Source organism: Mytilus edulis, chromosome 2, assembly GCF_963676685.1.
Source record: "Mytilus edulis chromosome 2, xbMytEdul2.2, whole genome shotgun sequence".
In the NCBI taxonomy this organism is placed as follows: domain Eukaryota; kingdom Metazoa; phylum Mollusca; class Bivalvia; order Mytilida; family Mytilidae; genus Mytilus; species Mytilus edulis.
In genome coordinates this window covers 61,131,993-61,151,287 of record NC_092345.1, presented here as the reverse complement: position 1 = coordinate 61,151,287, position 19,295 = coordinate 61,131,993, and positions in this window count along the sequence as shown.

Genomic DNA, 19,295 nt, shown 5'->3' with positions numbered 1-19,295 from the left:
TTGACACAAGTTTGGACTATTGGCAGTCTTTCATATTATTGTGTATTGACACAAGTTTGGACTATTGGCAGTCTTTCATATTATTGTGTATTGACACAAGTTTGGACTATTGGCAGTCTTTCATATTATTGTGTATTGACACAAGTTTGGACTATTGGCAGTCTTTCATATTATTGTGTATTGACACAAGTTTGGACTATTGTCTGTCTTTCATATTATTGTGTATTGACACAAGTTAAGACTATTGGCAGTCTTTCATATTATTGTGTATTGACACAGGTTTGGACTGTTGTCCGTCTTTTATATTATTGTGTATTGACACAAGTTTGGACTATTGGCAGTCTTTCATATTATTGTGTATTGACACAAGTTTGGACTATTGTCTGTCTTTCATATTATTGTGTATTGACACAAGTTTGGACTATTGTCTCTCTTTCATATTATTGTGTATTGACACAAGTTTGGACTATTGGCAGTCTTTTATATTATTGTGTATTGACACAAGTTTGGACTATTGGCAGTCTTTCGTATTATTGTGTATTGACACAAGTTTGGACTATTGGCAGTCTTTCATATTATTGTGTATTGACACAGGTTTGGACTATTGTCTGTCTTTGATATTATTGTGTATTGACACAAGTTTGGACTATTGGCAGTCTTTCATATTATTGTGTATTGACACAAGTTTGGACTATTGGCAGTCTTTCATTTATTGTGTATTGACACAAGTTTGGACTATTGGCACCACTCTTTCATATTATTGTGTATTGACACAAGTTTGGACTATTGGCCGTCTTTCATATTATTGTGGATTGACACAATTTTGGACTATTGGCAGTCTTTCATATTATTGTGGATTGACACAAGTTTGGACTATTGGCAGTCTTTCATATTATTGTGGATTGACACAAGTTTTGACTATTGGCAGTCTTTCATATTATTGTGTATTGACACAAGTTTGGACTATTGGCAGTCTTTCATATTATTGTGTATTGACACAAGTTTGGACTATTGACAGTCTTTCATATTATTGTGTATTGACACAAGTTTGGACTATTGGCAGTCTTTCATATTATTGTGTATTGACACAAGTTTGGACTATTGGCAGTCTTTCATATTATTGTGTATTGACACAAGTTTGGACTATTGGCAGTCTTTCATATTATTGTGTATTGACACAAGTTTGGACTATTGGCAGTCTTTCATATTATTGTGTATTGACACAAGTTTGGACTATTGGCAGTCTTTCATATTATTGTGTATTGACACAAGTTTGGACTATTGTCTGTCTTTCATATTATTGTGTATTGACACAAGTTTGGACTATTGGCAGTCTTTCAAACTATTGTTGGTCTTTAGACTACTGCCTGACTTTTGTTCAAAAAGAGGGACGAAAGATACCAAAGGGACAGTCAAACTCATAAATCTAAAAAAAACTGACAACGCCATGGCTAAAAATGAAAAAGACAAACAGAAAAACAATAGTACACATGACACAACATAGAAAACTAAAGAATAAACAACACGAACCCCAAAAAACTAGGGGTGATCTCAGGTGCTCGGGAAGGGTAAGCAGATCCTGCTCCACATGTGGCACTCGTCGTGTTGCTTATGTGATTACAAATCCGGTAAATAGTCTAATTCGGTAGGTCACATTCATGAAAGGGAAGGGGATTGTAGTTACGACATAAGGAACATATCCGATATCATTTGTGAAACGGTTATTCCATAACGGTCAACCAACTCGTGATGGCGTCCGTTCAATTGTCAGTCTTCAGAAAACTATTGTCTGTTCTTTTTTCTTTTGGACTATTGTCTGTCTTTCATACCATTGATGTCTTTTTATATTATTGTTAGTCTATTGGACTATTCAACTTTTTTTCAATTCAACCAACTTATCTGTCCTGATCAGTATTTTCTTATTATTTTTCTTTAGAAATTTGGAACTGTTATGTCAATATACTGGTTGATCAAATAAACTTGATTTTTTTCCCCAAAAAGATTCATCCTTCCTTTATGAACTTTAACATGACAAACAGTTCAAGTCAATCATTTCACTTGACATTGGTTTTTAACCTCAAATTTTCAAGACCTTGAAGAACTTATTCCTCAGAACAAACATATTTCTAATAATCTGAAATTTAAATCACTACAAACATATGAAAAATGTAAGTATTCTCAAGATAAAAACTTCAGTAACAATTTAAATATTTTAAGAGTGAAAGAGAAAATAATCATTACATGCCAACCGATTGTACAATGGTTATTTATCAAGTTACTGGCAACCTTTTTTTTAAACTAATGACATAGGTTTGCATTTTTTAAGTACCTGATCTTTTTTATGGCTTTCACATCTGCAACTGATTATCAAGAAATATCTGAAAAGGGGATCATGAGGGGTAACTTTTATGTAACTTTAGTGCAAAATGTTGAAAGGCAAATGTGTATGATCAATTGATATCTTCCAGGATGCCAATTTTGATATATTATAGAAAACAATTTGTAATGCATATTACTAAATGTACATATTTCACTTCCCTACAATTGTTTTAATTAATTATTTAATAAAAAAATTTTGTGAAGTAATTTCCGAATCCATTCAAATGGTGTGAAATTGCTAACTACAAAAGCAGAACAGCAATAAAACATCATACTCATAATTAAGAATAACATTAAGACTAAGAACATGAGAAATAATTTCACAATAATTTTTTGAATTTCAAAGAAAAATTTTCTGGAGGCCGCTTAATGAAAAAGAACAGCAAATTATAGCCATTTACAATCTGTCATTGTACCAAGAAAAAAAGCGTTTTTTTCCCACAAAGCAATCAGTATATTATAATACAATGTACCAAAAATAGTTCTAGTAATAGTTTTCCAAATATAAGCACACAAACTATACTTTCTTTATTTGACATTTTAATTTGATTAATTAAATGCCAAAATATAAGTAGACATTAGTAATGTGTTTTAACTTTTTTCTCATTTTTTTTTTTAAATATTTTGGCTTATTTCTTATTTCTTTTAAGAACTTTGGTTGGTTGTTCTTACTAATTTATTACTTTATAATGTTACCATTAATCAGTCTATATGCTAGTTGCAAATGCATGAGAAAGTGTTAAATACTTCTATTAGTGACTATAGGTTTTTTTTCAAAATACAGTTTTATTAACCAAACTACCTCCTAAAAAATGCTTTGAGTCTAAAAATAAAATTTGGAAATATATGCTGTTGCTAATTAATTTCCTTCATGAAATTACCTTTACACTATTTTGTAGAACAAAATGAAATTTCATAGGACACATGCATTTATATTTTTATCAAACATATTTACAAAATAAAAGTTTGGCCAACTAATGTCCTGTCATAAAAAGATTAATCTATTTACTACAAAAAGTTTTCTCTTTAAAACATTATAATGTATTTGGTGTACCATGGAGAGCATGAGCATTTCAATTAACCCTCTCCTTTGAAGAGGTAATTTTCTTGGTAATTTATCATACTGCCTGCCTTACCTTCATATCTAGGTAACATCTGGTAATTTAAATTTCCGCCAAAAAACTTGTTACTCAAGTTACATGACAGAAATGTTCTACATCTATTTCACAGTTAAAGGGATGTAACTCCAATAGTTTAGAAATACATTTCATGGTCATTTACTTTGAGTTTTCAGGAATATGACATTCGTTATCCATTCGTTTGATGTGTTTGAGCTTTTGATTTTGCCATTTAATTAGGGACTTTCCGTTTTGAGTTTCCTAGTTCAGTATTATGTGATTTTACTCTTTTTTTTCAACAAACATGTGCATGAAGGACACAAATTATTTGTGTATCATTTTTGGAAAGTCTAAAATATCTATGCATTCAGAACTGAATCTGTTTCAAAATCTAAAAAATCCAATATGATTTTTTCCTAAACTCTTGCAAAATATCGAAACAAAATATTCCTTTAAGACAGAGTTGTAAAGAAATGTTAGTTGAATAATATTTTGTTTGATTTTAATGACTTCAGTAATCTTTGCCCATTTTAAAATTTTTATAGAATCAACCTTTATTCTTATTCCAAATACAAATTACTAAGAGATAAAAATCTGGGTGTTTCATTCATGTAACTTCGTTAGATGTAAAAATTAATTGAGTAATACAAAAATATTTGTGAAATGATTAGCCAATAACATTATAAGAGATAACTTATTTAGGTTCGGTTAATGGAGTTTCATATCTGCTATCTTTGTACAAATTACAGAAAGACAGGGTGATTAGTATGCACTTATTGCCTTTTATCAGAAACAGATATCTGCACCAGGTAATAGCATTTTTAACATTGTGGTTGGTGCACATGGTGTTAGTACTAATCAGTTTCTTTTAAAACATGAAAAAGTTAGAGTTAAGCTTGTGTGAAATATACTTAAAGGTTAAAATTAAAGAAACAAATATTACTTTCCTAAACTATAGTATACACATGTGTGTGACCTGCAATCTAAGAAAAGCAAGTTTCATCAATAAAAAAAACTTCAAATAGAACAGATCGGTTAAATTCAATGATATTGGATATGTTACTATTTTAAGCAATTGACTAATCTCTTCTTCTGTGGTTTAAAGTAAAAGATGACCAAGTTATAAATATGTAAAATTAAAAATTTATTAAACATTTGCAATTACTGAATTTCTAGAGGATTTATTGCTTGAAAATTAGAATTCTACACTCTAAGAGGCTTCTTCACAAAGAAATTTTCAGGGCAGACTAATTTGCAATTTTTTTCTATCTCTTTCTCCAAACCAAAATTGAACCAAATATGTGTAAATGTCTCAGCTTTGAAATGAGACATTGTACAGTTACATATCCAAGCCTTTAAAGGTGAACCACCTGGTGATGGCATCCATAAAATTTACGAAGGGATGATTTCAACTTCACCACTGGGAAATCTTGGTTTAGTACGCTTTCTTTTTCCTTGCAACAAATATTCAGGTTATTAAGATCTTCTTATGTATGTGTATAAGCAATCTGTAGGACGATCACTGATTGAAAAGGGATTGTATGTATATACTGTTCCACTCTATTAATATTTAAAAAGATATGGAATACATTTTGACTTAGTTGTAACTATATAGTAACTAGTAGTATATAAATTGTAACAAATCAGACAAGTAATTAAAGTAAATGAGGGATTTTTTTTGTAATGAGTCAAAAGTGTTGACAGAAACACATTTTTAATGATGCAAGAAGGGCTTTGCTAAAATGTACACCAACTGTTTGGCCCTTACTAAATACAAAAAGAACCCTTCATTTCTTATAATTACCTTTTTTATGCTACAACCATAAAATAAGCTTGTTTTTCTATGCATTTTTTAAATGATGACACAAAGAGAATATGATTTTGCATTTTATAATATAGAATTAAAATGTAACTTTTGGAATGCCAAGTAGTGTCAAATCGAAATTAGAGAATCTTCTATTTAATATAAATATAAGGGTATGTAAATTATGATGCTCTTCTTTTGTCCTTTTAAAAGATCAACTGAAAATCAGTAATTCATTAAGAAACAAAAAATTAATCATTTAAAAAAACATTATGGATTGTTTTGTACTCATATTGCAAATATACAAAAAGGCTCAAAAATTTTTTTTTTTAAATGCAATTTTCAATTGTACTTTATATTTTCAAACTATCATATTTTCAATAAACTCTAAACATCTAAGATCTTTGTAAATACCAAATCAACATCAATGATAGCCTTTGGTCATCAATGAAACATTCCAGATCAACTATTTCCTGCTTCAAGTTTCAGATTACTTCAGAAGTGACTAATGATGTTATCATTGTACATTTGAATATAAAAACTGTAGACATCAACGATAAACAAATCATCTATTTCACATGTTTATTTCTGCTATTTTTGATTTCTTTGTATATTTTCTTGACATGTACATCTAAAGAAGATTGATAGGTATATAGAAATTATTGTAAATGTTTATCAAAATTTAGTCAGACTGATGAATCAAAATCCTTGCTAATGGTTAAGGGGAAATAACTCCAATCCTACAATGCTTCCGAAATTAATTTTGTAAAAAAAATAGACACCTGAAATGGGTTAACATGATTATTTATGAATGATGTTTATTAATTGGTGCCCCCCAAAAAGTCTTTTAAAGTTTAAGTAATACAAAGTATCCAAAGTGTTTCTATCTTATTCTAAGTTATTGTGGCAGCTATAGATGTATGAATGATGTTGAGGTGATATAAAACTTAGCATTTTTCTACAAATTAGGAACAAAAATCCTTAGACACTTGAGAACTGATTGGAAAACAGTTATTCTCAAGTTGTTGTTTTTTTAATTTGACCACACCAGCCATTAAAGGTCAAAATCAACTCAACAGGACCAAAAAATATCATTAAATGCTGATAAACTTATTTTATTACATGTATATCAGATATCAGCATATTTTCTTCAAGAAATAATTAAATAAAAGAATAGGGTTCTTTCGATGTTCCCTGCATTGCCTAGTTTCCCTTAAGATCCAAAACAATAGATCCAAAACTTTTTTTTTATCTCTTACAAATTTATATTATAGAAATGAAGGCTCGAAAGCAAATACAATTCGATTTCCAATATAAGTAATATTTTAAAGAGACATAACTCTTTTAAAAATATTTGATCAGCATTGATTTCGAAAAATTGTCAAAATTATGGCTTCCATAAACCTTTTGATATAAATTTAATAATAATCTGGCAAAAATTGTAAAAAGGAGTGCTAACAATATTATTTTCCATATAATTTATATTGTTAGCACTCTGGGCATTATATGATTAATCAACACTGATTTTTAACTTGTCCTTGACATAACTGATATATACCTATGATATAAGTTTCATAAAAATCTGACAAGTTTTGTACACATGAGAGTGCTTACACAATGAAATTTTCTATAGATATTTACATTATATTTCAAAGGGGCAAAACTCTTTCAAAAATTGATGACTGTCCGAGACATCTATAGCTGATATAGAGCTACAATATGAGTTTCATAAAAATCTGGCAAGAATTGTTAAGGTGATACCACCAGCCATGTCAGCCATGTTGGTGGAAGTCAGGGTCATAGGACACATTTTGAGAACTAGATATCCTAATGATGATTGTGAACAAGTTTGGTAAAAAAATTCTCAGCAGTTTCAGAGGAGAAGACTTTTGTAAAGGTTAACAACAGACAATGATGTACGATGGATGCCAAAAAATATGAATGTAAAAAATCATATATATTCATGTAGATAATACTTTTCAAAGCTAGGATAAAGCATAATAACCAGATGCTCCGCAGGGCGCAGCTTTATAAGTCCGCAGAGATCGAACCCTGATCGGTTGGGGCTAGTATGGACACAACATTCAAGCTGGATACAGCTCTGAATTTAAATTGTGATTAAATAGTTGACACAGCATAGGTTTCTGACACAGATTGAGTGTGGTCTAATGAACTTAAAAATATTTTTTTTTGCTTTTGAGCAATTCACTATGTTGAATATATATTAATCCTCTCAAACAAAAATATTTGAAGAAATTTTCTTTTTATTTTCTGAAATCTGAAATAAGAAAAATTGACCCCCCCCCCCCCCCCATTTTTTTTTCCACTCCCCCTTTCCCTTTCCCTTATTCCAAAAATGATCTCAATTCAAATTTCTAATGTAGTTTGCAACAATAACTACTCATTTAAATACATCATAAAATGTTCAAATATAAAATGTCATACAGTCATGGTTAAAATTAATGTTAATTAATAATAACTTCTAAAAAAATAAATGGGGAATGTGTCCAAAGGGACACAGATGATGCCCCCGCTGGCATATATAAAGGGACATAACTCAAAAAGTTTAAAAGTGATGCTGCCAAAAATTGAACTTAAACTGACTTTAGAGGTAATAAGCATTATATAAACATTTCATTAAATTTACTCGAGACAAACTTAAGTTAAGAGAACAGAAACTAAAAAATTCTTATATATATAGCATTGATTTAAGTTGATTCAACTACTATTCTGGACAAAGAAAGATAACTTCTATTTTCAAAGAAGATTTCATAAAGCATTGGTTTTAGGTGATTCAACAACCATTCTGGACAAAGAAAGATAACTCCAATTTACTGTCTTGAAACTACAAAAATGCTTGTTTTTGGCCCCTTTTTGGCCCTTAATTCCTAGACTGTTGGCCCCATAACCCACAAAATATATCCCAACCTTCTACTTATGGTATTAAACATTGTGGTACAATTTCAGAACAAAACTGAAATACTTTTACACAACTTTTTGTACTGACACAAGATAAATGCTTGTTTTGGGCCCATTTGGGCCCTTAATTCCTAAACCTTAAGGGCCAAAAACCCCAAAATCATTCCCAAGCTTCCTTTTATGGTTATAAACATTGTGTTAAAATTCTATTGATTTCTATTTACTTATACTAAAGTTATTATCCGGAAACCATCAGTCTGGACGACGCTGATACCAGCAATATACGACTGTAAAAAATGTTGCAGTCGTATAAAAATTGATCAGTTATAACTTTCATTTATTTTCGTGGGTATCAATTTTCATAGATTGAGGAAAACTTGCATGTTCATGGATATTTCAGTTTGTGGTTTCAGCAAATTCTGTATTCACGCCTTTAGAAAATTTGTCATCATTGAATATTTAAATTCCTGGTTCCTCCGTACCCAAGAATCCACGAAAATTGGTATCCAACGAATTTTAATGAATCTACAGTATGAGAAAAGCTTGTGATCAATATAAAAGCTTAATGCCTCTGGTATTCCTTTGTCATCAAGTTTATTATAGTTCTCTTTGATAACAATCCTTTTCAATCAACATGAAACATATGATATGTTGTTAACATCATCTGATAATATTTTCTAAAATCAAAACATGGGTATAAAGTAAAATTGGATATAATGACTGACACAACTTATTTCCTTATTATTCTAAACAATTAGAAAATCTTATTGTGAATTGAGAAGTAGGGTTCTTCATTCTTTTGTTTTCATACATATAAATTGCACAGAGGATAATGTATAATCTAAAGGCCAAAATCACAAAACATGCATAAATAATAAAACAATAATATTTACAGGTTCACAGTAGTCACTGTTCCTTGCAACAAGTGTCAGGATTTTTTTTGGTCATTTATGACAATTTGAGTATAGCAAAAATGCAGTAGTCCAGGAAAAATATAAATTTAAAGATTTTAATAACATATATTTATGTAAACAAGTTACATTTCAATTTATTTCAATCAAGAACTGTAACATGACCTTAAAGTTTGCATTGCCCTCATAAAATCAACAGAAGAACCAAGCTACATTGTTTCTGAAAACATGATATTTATAAATAAAAATAGAACTTACTTTTATCTACACACATCCAATACATAAAACACATGGATGAGTACACATTTTAGTGAATAACTTTAACCTCTCTCAAGTTACAGTAACAGACCAGCTGATTTTATCTAGGCCAAGAAAATATATTATCTTTGGTTCATATGCCATACAACAGTAATTCTGTAAAAGAATATAATTAATATTAAACATCTTGTACTTCAGTAAGTGTATCTATAGTTCAGTGTTTATAAAATGTTATGATGTTTGAAATCACTTTTGATATTGATAAATTAAACATATAAATTACCAATAAATTAAAATCAAGAATAAATTAATGAAAGAAAGTGCCTCAAATGATTTTAAATTTTCTACATACATAAAAAATATGAAGACAAATAATTTTACTTATTTTCAGTAGAACACATATTTTCTATTTCAAATTAGTATAGCCATTCAAATAATGTTGGCCAATCAAGATATAGTAAAATTCAGTTATTGGCTTATATTTTGATGAACCATTCTCAGAACAGGTTTTTTTTTAATTTTAATTTAAGAATGTATCTTCTTCTGCTGTTTCAGTCTTGTTAAAATCTCATTTTGGGATTATTTCCAAAACTTGTGACAATAGTGGAAAATATCAATGAATTTAAAAAGTATTGTATTCAAACTTAACGTAAGTTGTACTTGAGTAATTAAATTTTTAAATGTTATTACCATTGAATGAAGTCAGTCGCATTAGCCAAAATGTTGAGAAAATTGGTTAGGGGTACAAGAAATTGTTTTAACAGAAACTTGTACATCCCATATTAATTTTCTTTTTAAATATCTTTCATATGAGTTTTTCAATCATTTATAACAAAAAGAAGTTGAAATTATATGCTTTTTGTCCTAAAAAAAGAGAAAAATTTCAAATTTACAAATTTGACAGCATGGTAAATCGACAAGAAAAAGCAACAAAATTTTATAAAACTTTCTTATATTCACCCTTGTCGTGCGGGGGCCGTAATATTATGGCCATACCCAGACCACCGTTATTTTGGCATCAATGGCACTCCATACATTTAGAGGTCATAGTAATGCCATTTAATTCGTAGTGTATGCACGTTTTCTCAATCTGACACTATTGATTGTCATGTTTCTAATTTTTAATATTCATTTTGAGCTCAAATACGAAATTCAAAATTTGAAATCGGACAAAATTGGGTTTTTTGGAGGGGTGGGCTTACCTTCAAGGTCTGAAACACGGAGTTATGAGGACTGAAACCTTGACAAATACTGTTAACCTAAAGGCACATAACGATTGATCATGTTAATTATCAAAATATGACAAGGAAACGACTACTTAAAGTCCAGTTAAAGTTCAAAATCGCAAAAAATCAAACATTTTGTGAATTTTGGTGTACGGTAAATGACCTTCTTTACACTGATGAACCCAGATCAGTTTCACTCGGACCTCACAACTGTTGTGATAAAAGTGTTCACTGGTGTCCACTCTACATGAAAACTACAGATGGATGCATCTATCAGCATCTCTTGGACTTACAGGTCAAGAAAAAGAATGAAAAACGTCAAAATTAATACTTTTTGCACCGGAGGACCAACTTTGGGGCTAATTCTTGCCCATCCTTCCCTGCCTCATCACCCCAACCAACCCACCCTGTGATTCCCTATCTTTTATTTATTGCAATCAGTATGCATTAGCATCAGGGTACAGCTCATTTGCATATCATTTGCATATTTTTGCAAATACTTGAAATTTAGACAATTTCTGAATTTATAACAACCATGACAACTCAGCATGGTAAGGGTTAACACCTACCAATATTTTTTTTTGTTAAAATCTATTGAGATTGGTTCACTTAAAAGTTCAACTCTATTGAAAGTATGAAAATAAGTTTAATTGTGAAACTATGATTTTTTTTTCATGATAATAGCCCAAAATAGGGTAAAAACTGTTGAAAAATGTGAAAATCATCAGAATCAGGTACTTTCAAATGGCTGGAGCAAATAAAGAAGTGCACCTAATTTAGTTGTGAAATGTTTTCCCTGAACACATTTCTTAATCTAATTATGGTTTCCCTGAGGATTCTTCTGCCATGAAATGTAAAGGGGTTTGAGATTTTTTTAAATATTTTTCATGAAAAGTATTGGGTATATAATAACCATAAATTCCTGCATATCTAAGCAGGTTTGCGTGTTATTCATATGAATCAAATAAAAAACTTTAATCATATCATCATCCAAAATATTAAATGTCAATAGCCTTCCTGTCTTTTTATGACAATCCATCTATGAAATATTGACTCAGTATTCAACCTTGGATAACCTTCCTTTAAACAGACAAAACTTCATACTATACATCAACGAAATATTTACTGTATATATGGAAAAAGTTTCATTTGGGAATTGGTCCTTTGAATTCATAATTTTTTGTTGTATGCTCAAGTAATAAGTACCAGAGGTGAAAGAAAAGACTTCAATTTATTTGAATAAAAAGTTGTTTCTTTGAAATAAGATAAAATCAATCTACAACAAGCACTAAGTCAATGGGTATCTTATAAAGTCAAACCTAAATCAGCACAGACTGATACATACAGAGATAGGCCAGTTCATGGATACAGTTTTCAGACGAATCTGTCATGTGACTTCCATCGCCACGTGACAAAAATGTATGCATAGAAAATTCCTACACATGTTGAGCAAACAGGTGAAAAAGTTTTATCTTATACTCACTACTGCACTAAATATTTGGGAAATTAAAATCTAAAAGGATGGTCACCCTCCCTCAGTCATACGACAATCACGATTATGTACTTACGGAACATTAATTATTTTTATACTACCCCACATAATGTTGTTTATGAAAGTGCTGGAAACTTTCAATAGAGCAGGGATACAGGCACGCCTTCTATCTGGTAAATGACGACATAAAGGCGTGCGAAATTGGTGATCTTTTCCAGTGAAAGACATATCATGATTCCAGAAATGACCTCTATAATATCATTTATTCTGATGACTGTTGTAATGATTGTGTATGCAAAATTACACTTAAAGCATAATACTTTGATCTAATTAACACCTGTTAATAACAATAACAAATTTAATTTCATATGAATGAATGAATGAATGCATACAAAATACTACTAAAATTAAACTAGAGGCTCTAAAGAGCCTGTGTTGCTGACCTTGGTCTATGTGAATATTAAACAAAGGAAGCAGGTTGATTCATGACAAAATTGTGTTTTGGTGAAGGTACTTTGCTGTACATTATTGCTGTTTACAGTTTATCTCTATCTATAAAAATATTCAAGATAATAACAAAAAAACGGCAAAATTTCCCTTAAAATTACCAATTCAGGGGCAGCAATCCAACAACCGGTTGTCCAATCCAGCTGAAAATTTCAGGGCAGATAGATCTTGACCTGATAAACAATTTTAACTCCGTCAGATATGCTCTAAATGCTTTGGTTTTTGAGTTATAAGCAAAAAAATGCATTTCACCCCTATGTTCTATTTTTAGCCGTGGCAGCCATCTTGGTTGAATGGCCGGGTCACCAGACATATTTTTTAAACTATATATCCCCAAAGATGATTGTGGCCAAGTTTGGATTAATTTGGCCAAGTAGTTTCAGAGGAAAAGATTTTTGTAAAAGATAAAGTTCTATGATTTACAAAAAATGGTTAAAAATTGACTATAAAGGGCAGTAACTCCTAAAGGGGTCAACTGACCATTTTGGTCATGTTGACTTATTTGTAAATCTTACTTTGCTTAACATTATTGCAGTTTACAGTTTTTCTCTATAATAATATTCAAGATAATAACCAAAAACAGCAAAATTTCCTAAAAATTACCAATTCAGGGGCAGCAACCCAACAACAGGTTGTCCGATTCATCTGAAAATTTCAGGGCAGATAGATCTTGACCTGATAAACAATTTTACCCTGTCAGATTTGCTCTAAATGCTGTGATTTTGAGTTATAAGCAAAAAACAGCATTTTACCCCTACGATAATGTTCTATTTGTAGCCATGGCAGCCATCTTGGTTGATTGGCAAGGTCACCAGACACATTTTTAAACTAGATACCCCAATAATGATTGTGGCCAAGTTTGGTTTAATTTGGCCCAGGGTTGGCAAAAACCCGGGTTTTATATGAGTATTGCCCAGCCCAGTGGGAAATACTGGGAAAACCCGGGTTTTACTGGGTTTTAATGGGTAATACTGGGCAATACTGGGTAATATAAAATACTGGCCTGAATTTTAAAGAGCATTCATTGATCAAACTCAATTGCAATACATTTAAGATACAGTCGACTCTCGTTATGTCGAAGTCAGCCGGACCAGAGAAATATTTCGAGACACACGTAGTTCGACTCAAACGAACACCGGAAGTTCAACAATCTAAGGGACACAACTCTTGCTTAGCTTGGTAAAGCTAAAATAAATCCGGGTGAATATGGCAAGGGGATCGATATTCTAGTATCAGATCGATGTATTTGTATGTCACAGTCTTTTATTATTATAATGACATTATTTTTACTTATTCAATTGTTTCAATTAAAATAAAATCCGATGGCTTTTCCAAGAGAGTAATTTCCAATCGATAGTTTCGTTATTCAGGTCGGTTATAGCTGACAAAATTGTTCATTCTTGGATACAAGAGATTTAAGAAAATTTTGATTTCTAATCATTTTGTTTTATCTCACTCTTTCTTTTCAAAAGAAAATATAACAAGATTAAAGACGCCGTTTGAGTAGTTTTTAGGTGATCATCAACGGAAGCCATAATCCTCACTTCACACCCAAGCTCATTAGTGTAAATCACAAATTAATTGTTTTGTAAACATTTCAAAAACTTTTTCATGAATATTAACAATGTATCACTAATTATTTATCAAAATTCTATAAAAGATAATCTTAGGTAAACACTCATGGAAATAGCATGTCATAAATCAATACAGTGGTCAGTGACCGGAAATTTAATTACACGTGTATTGTCAGATTAACTATTCAATCCATTTAAATCCCGGAGGTCATGTTTTGACATATGTGTATAGTTCGAGATAAAAAAGAATTTTGAATGCTTTTGTTAACCTTGGGACCGTAAATTTAGTTCGACTCAACCGAAATTTCGACTCATCCAATTTCGACTCATCAGGAGTCGAATTACATACTTTTGTATGGAATAAAGTTCGGGACCACGTGAAAACTTCGACTCATCCGAAATTTCGAGTCAACCGAGTTCGAGACAACGAGAGTTAACTGTATTTATAAACACATTTTCATTTATAAATTAGTTTACTTGTTTGAGAGTGATAACACAAGTGTATATACATTTGAAAAAGTACTATTCTTGCAACTATGAGACAAGTAAACATGTAGGCACACATTACACAAATATTAATGGAAAAGGCTTTTATCAATAATTCTCTTCTAAAAGTCTATTAAATCTCCCTCTCGTCTAGATTGGTCAAACTGTTAACATACATTCAAAGAATTCATTTTTCAAATGTATATATCTTACATTAAGAATTAACAAGAAAATGTATTAAAACATTGATAAAATAGTCTAATAAAAAATTTCGCATCATGATCCACACCATTTTAACCCTGGCTCCAACACTGACTTTCACATATATATATTCTATTCAATAAATATTTTATAGTTATAAATATAAAATAAGAATTAGAATTTAGGCAACCATTGCTAAGAAAACCATGAATACCCTTTCGCTATATGTCTGCCATAACTAGACACAAAAGTTCCAGTAAAATTTTAACATCACAAGTCAATACACCTTATCGCTTATCCTAACTGACCCGGCCGCTTGAACTTTTGACGCATACAACAATCACTTTTCCATTGTGGCGTCAGATATTTTGTTTTGTGACGTCAAATTTTTACAGGAACCTGTATAATATCCAGTAATGGCGGACAAATAGCGATAAGGTGTATAGAAAATATCTCAAGCCACAAATTGGCACAATGGAAAAGTGATTGTTGTAAGACATCTCGTGTTAAGAGGCGCAGTTTATCTGCCTCTGGTGAAGTGGAGCAGATTTCAATAGCTAAAAGGTCTATATTTGGACTAATGGACCCAGATTTACTCTGCACACCTCCAGATGGGAGGTTGAATCACACCAAAAAATACCTATACCATTTTTAGTGAATTTACATAGTGCAGGCAGAGACATATATACACATGTGTATATATTATATGTCTCTGGTGCAGGACAATTTTCCACATAGTCATAGAACACAAATATAGTGCTCCTTGTATAGTGTGTGGAGGTGGAACTATATGGATCAAAACCTACACAAATACTTAACCTACTGAATCCAATCGACTAAAGTAAGTTTAAACCTTTAGTCCTAAGATTCATACCCCGCCAGATTTCAAGGGACTTAATGCATGTATGCCAAGAGAGAACCTAGCCTTAGGTGAGATGATGAGATATGCGTAGTTGGACCAGGATCCAGACTAAACAGAAACTAATTTTCAAATCTGAACGAAAAAAGAACGAGTATGTTCCGGAGCCGAAGCACTCCTACTTTTAAACGTTTTTTTTTAACAAAACCTGGGAACAGTATATCTAATATATATTATGTTCCTGACAAAACGAATTCTTCTTAAACTAATTAAGTAAGTAAGTAATGAAAATGTAAATAATTATGTAATAAATGATGAAATCTTATTTTACTTGAAATTAGACATAAATCCTTTGCCTGAGAAATAAAATATCAAATATGCTACGAATAGTACGAAAATGTGCTCTGTCAACATAAAAATATCAAATTATTAATATTCATACAGTGGAATAAGGTAACAGTAGCAATAGCTGAGATATATATTATTGTTTTATAACATATATGTTTTCAAATTAATATACAGGACTTTGTAAAAATAAAAATATTGCGGGGCATATATTTGCAGCAATGAAATAACGAAAGTCAGTCACGAGGTAACGATTTTGAAGCGGTGAAAAAGCGACCAAGGTAAGTAAAAGTATCTAAACTTCTTTTCTGCGAATTTTTAGCATCAAATAATGTATTGCGCAGATGGTTAATAATCATAATCTATATGAAAATATAAAAACAACACGTCTAAATTTGCATGCGTCCGCTTTTCTGGATTAACCTCCATCATGAACGCCAAAAGCAGAATATTTAAAAGCCAAGGATGTATAAGAAGCGAAACAGTTAAGCTATATAACCGGAAAGGACCTTATAAATAACCAAAATCCATCTAAGGTCAACTTTTCCTGGGCTATGTTTAGTTTAAATATATTAATTTATAGTGGATTTGGAAACAAATTATTACAACTTATATTAATCCTTTTCCACTTTGCAGGTGCGAGAGTTGCATTGTAGCGGCATTAGGAGTAATGCTGAGACAAGATGGGCAAAAATGACATTGCCCTCAGGTAATAAACTCTTTGTAGGTCCAATATACCATCCACATACAACATACATAAACAGTCTATGAATGAAATAAAGAAGAACCTAGAGAAAGCAGCTAGTTTTGAAAACCAGACAGTATGGGTCGGAGGGGATTTCAACCTACCGGACATAGCGTGGAAAGACCTGTCCAACACTCAAGTCAAAGAAAATGGTAAATACACAGAAATGCATAAAGACTTTATAGATCACATAACAGACAGAGGCCTGGTACAACTAGTCAATCAAATCAAATATCAATCAAAGAAAATCAGACACAAAGAAAAGTATACCAATATTTGAGACCATGAACGTAGAAACAAAGAATTTTGGAAACCCCTTTATCATAAATCATCAAAATAGTACAGATATAAACAAAATGTGGGAGGGATTTAAAGATGAGAAAATAAACTTACTAACAAGCACATATCATAGAGAACAATTAAACATCAACATGGATACCCTTAGATAACCATTGAACTGCGCAGGAATATGAGGAAAAGGGACCGACTATACAACAAAATAAAAAAATCAGTAGATAACGGGAAAATGAGAACAGCATTATTATAAAAACCCGAAACATCTAGTACAAAAAGAAACACGTAAATGCTACTGGAACTATGTATCAAACATCGTAGCGCCGGATGATAACCCAAATCCAAAGATTTTTTTTTTCTCTTTTTTAAAATGCATGAGGAAAGAAACAGCGGGAGTTCCACCATTGAAACACGAAGGACAAAGATCAAATGACACAGTTGACAAAGCAAACACATTAAACCATCAGTCCCAATCAGTGTTTACTGAAGACAACAAAACTGAAATGCCACATATGGGAAATAAAAACTTCAACACTATGAATGACACCAACATCACAATAAATGGAGTAGAAAAGCTGCTGAAAGAACTCAACCCTAAAAAAGCAAGTGGGTCAGACCAACTCACCCCAAGAATACTAAAAGAACTCCATCACGAACTACCTACAACAGATACTTTCAATAAATCCACGTTTCTAGGAAAAACACCAACAGACTGGAAACACGCATTTGTTTGTGCAATCTACAAGAAAGTACCACACCATGAACCAGCAAACTACAGTTCTGTCTCACTAGCCTGCATCCTTTGCAAGCTAATGGAGCACATCGTAGTATCCAACGTAATGAAACATCTAAAAACTAATAAAATACTATCTGAATTCCAACATTGCTTTAGAAGTAAGAGATCGTACGAGACACAACTCCTAGGCCTGATACATGATATAACATGTACAATGGACATGAAAACACAAACAGATAGGATAGTCCTGGACTTTGCAAAGGCATTTGATTAAGTCAGCCATCCACGCTGCTTCACAAGCTCAGACAATATAGGTAACGAGGGAGAAACCACAAATGGATCACAGCATTTTTAGATAACAGAACACATTAATGACATCACTGCATGATAACATACAGTCAACAACCCGCCTGTTTGCTGATGATTGCACCATCTGCCGGCCGATTAGAACTACCAAAGATCAAGCTATCTTACAAAAGATCTGACAACACTGACGAAATGGGAACAGAAATGGAAAATGGAATTTAATGTCAGCAAATGTAATGCGATGCACCTAACACGATCCAAAATCCACATAAAAGAACATTATTACATGCGTGGGGAAACAACTAGAAGTAGTCACAGACACGAAATACTTGGGAATTACCATCAAAGATGACCTAAGCTGAAACTTACACATAAACAACATTAATTGTAGCCAGTGTAAACCAAACATAAAAAAGCTCCAAAGCAAACAAATACCAATGCTGTCAACGTAATAATAAGACCAAGAGTGGAATACAGTGCAGCCAAATGGGATTCCTCTACGCCAGAAATTATAGACATAATAGAACGGGTACAAAGAAGAGCAGCTCGCTATATTTTCAACGACTACAGTAACGAATCGAGTGTCACAAGCATGATAAGCAAGCTTAACTGGATACATCTATACCAACGGAGAGCTAACATCAGATTATGCCTAATTTACAAAATTGTAAATAGACTAGTAACAATTCCAACAGATATTTACCTGATTCCATTAAACAGAACATCTAGACACTACAATAAAGACATAAAATTGAGAAAGGAAATGGTGAATATGTCAAAGCGACAACCACCCGACCATAGAGCAAACAACAGCCGAAGGCAACCAATGGGTCTTCAATGTAGCGAGAATTCCCGCACCCGTAGGTGTCCTTCAGCTGGCCCCTAAAATATGCATAATAGTACAGTGATAAAGGACGTCATACTAAACTCCGAATTATACACAAGAAACTAAAATTTAAAATCATACAAGACTAACAAAGGCCAGAGGCTCCTGACTTGGGACAGGCGCAAAATTGCGGCGGGGTTAAACATGTTTATGAGATCTCAACCCTCCCCCTATACCTCTAGCCAATGTAGAAAAGTAAAACAATAACAATACGCATATTAAAATTCAGTTCAAGAGAAGTCCGAGTCT